This window comes from Bradysia coprophila, chromosome X, assembly GCF_014529535.1.
Source record: "Bradysia coprophila strain Holo2 chromosome X, BU_Bcop_v1, whole genome shotgun sequence".
NCBI classification, from domain to species: domain Eukaryota; kingdom Metazoa; phylum Arthropoda; class Insecta; order Diptera; family Sciaridae; genus Bradysia; species Bradysia coprophila.
Window position 1 is genome coordinate 4812743 of NC_050737.1, and position 2980 is coordinate 4815722.

The window sequence follows — 2980 nt, forward strand, 5'->3', positions numbered from 1 at the left end:
CTTAAACTTTATATGCTATACCGTGTGTTTATAATATGTATTATGGTTTCTGATACTTACGTTTATACAAAAAGAATCATCAACGTATATGCCATTTAGGTGTAATTTAAGAAGTTAACATCCTTTGAATACGACGCTTCTCGCTGTTTGTCAAATGAGGAAGGAAAGCACGACATTTAAAGACTTGTTGAGGCCGAACATTTATGTATACCAACAAAATCGCTCAAGTTGAAGTACTTAACTGATGCACTAAACAATGACTGGCAAATTATGCTGGCTACGAACTTTTACGTTTTCGATTGAGATTGAACGTACTTTAAGCTTCACTTTCACAAATATCAGTTATTTTGAAAAAAGGAAAAAAGGCTGGATGACATTTTATCCTTTTTTTTGGTTCAAAGGTTATCCTTTACAACAGAAATGCTAAGAAAACAATTGAAGTAGATAGATGGATGGATTGATAGAGAGGGTTTACAATTTTAATTAAGCATGTACAAACAGGTTTGGCTTATCGTTAACGTTTCAATAAAGATATTATAAATACAACTTTACAACTTAATATGGAATTGATGGAATACATCAAAGAATTGATTCATATCGTCTTCCGTTTTCCGTTCATATTTTAAATTCGTTCAGTGGAGAATCTTTACAAAAACCACTTGTGCTTAACCATTGAATTAAATCCGCCATCCAACCAAAATATGACCAATACTTACTTATGCCGTAGTCGGCAAAAATAAACGTTACGTTTTGCTCCGTCCCGCATTATCTTGTATAGGGAAAACTATAGTTAAACTACAGAAGTAATAGTACATTACTATAGCAGTGAAGTAATTTGATCAAAATCAAAAGCTTTGTTAGAACTAATGAAGTAAAAGATTTTTCATTTTACACTAAGAGGAACTTTAAACAAATAGCTTTCGTTTTCTTTTGACTGATTCCAGAGCTCAATATTGTGAAAGTAAATTATCTAAGGTGGGGATTCTTCCTTCCGGCAATTTTGCGTAATTGTTGGCAGGTGGCACATTGATTTTTAGAGATTTACATAATCCCAAATATTAGACCCTGACATAAAAATCGCTGCATTTGTAGCTATCTGATATCACATAAGTCAAAATGCAAAGTTCCAAACATAAGATATTTGGTCGAAAACCGTACTTTTCATGTTTCAAGCACTAGTTTCGACGCCCTCAGCAAACTAAAAGTCTCGTTTTCGTGTGTATATTGACATCGGCTTCGCCTCGGATCAACAAAATTCACACGAACTACTTTTCATCTTTTTATCCCTAGTCATGAAAAATACTATTACACACGAAGACCTCGGGAAATAAGTTTTTATCGATTACCTGATTTTCGGTGGTGGACAAGGCCTATGAGTCTGTAATTATTTTTGAATAAAATTTGAAAAAGTAAAACTCAATGAATCTAAATTTCTTTTAAGGTTTGCACTCGAACCATAAAGAATCATGAAAGGCGACTAACATTTTCTTATAAAATCTTCTACTTGCACATGTATTTCGAGGGCTGTCACTTTCCTATTTCATCTCCTTTTCTGAAATTATTATCTCAACTTTTTTAATAACAATGTTTTATCTCCAGAACCCATTTTTTATCTTTCTATGGTAAACCAAACACCTTCCTGACAATTTATTGAACGTTCAAAACAGTGTTCAAAACAGTTATTTCCACTATCATAAATCTATTTTTCACATCAGTATGTCACTTTACGACCCCTTTATGTACCTAATTAGAATTACCCTACAGTAACAGTAGACTTTCGAAAAATCAAGAATTTTTTGTTCGTTTTTTGGGTTTGGGAGCCAATTTTCCCCTTGAGGGGTTTGTTAATTTTCCTTGTCAAATATAAAAATCATCAACACGTTGGAACTTGCATTGATACACCTCAAACATTCTCCTTATGGTCTTTTCTAAGTAACCCAAACCTTCCTGCTCGCCAATCGCAGCAAAACAGATCTCTTTATCCACATTTTCATCAATAACCAAAGAATTTCAAAAGAGCCTCATGAAATAAAATCGTTGTCTCTAACATTTCTACAGCAGTAAGTGAAGGCAAAAGGTGGACAAAAATTGGGGAAAACCAAACTTTGAACAATACCAAAATGATCTAAAACAAAAAGAAAAACTTTCGATTTGTAGTGATGAATCGGTACAATTAAAAACTGTAATATTTGTGTGCCTGGGTCAGTGACATACAGTATTAGACATCGTTCAAGGTCAAGCAGGAAATAAGTGTGAATCGTGGTCTAATAGATATAATTTCTGATGACTCTATGAGACACATATTGTCACCTTCAGGGAATAGTCGAAGTTGATCACTTTTTGAATGACGAAAATCGTGTTAAAATCGTTTGGTCTGCATTTGTAAAAATGTTGTTTATTCTTGGCGGTTTATTCAGTCGGTGTACCTCATGCAAGTCCCAAATTTGATTTACACGTCGTGACTGACGCACTTGCAGCGACTGATTCGCATTGATGAGTCGTTGGGCCTCTTGCTAGACACCCATTCGATTACACCCAGTGACTGATATACGTACAGTGACTGATGCTGGTTCAAATTGTGAGTGTGCCAGTACAAGTCGGTGTATCAATATCAATCGCTGTATCTCGAATATTGAAAAATTCCACTAGGAATCGTAATATACAAATATTTCAGTGTTTTACCAATGCAAGTAGAATGCTTCAATATTTAAGATGCTCAGAGTGTCTGATTGATGTATGTGGCGTGGCTGGGAGATAACACGATACTCAATACAAATTTAGGTTTAATAGAGGAAGCACTGTACGTGTTTTCTCAATTGGTAGCTGTACGCTTGTAGAAGTTTCCGTAGAGTTTGCAACACAATGGCATACAGTTGCTCTTTTTATTTTGGAGGAATTTATTCGATTAAAACGACTTCGTAGATGGGTTCGAATAAGTTGCTTGACTTATTCGCTGAATTATAAATAAAAATGCACAGAG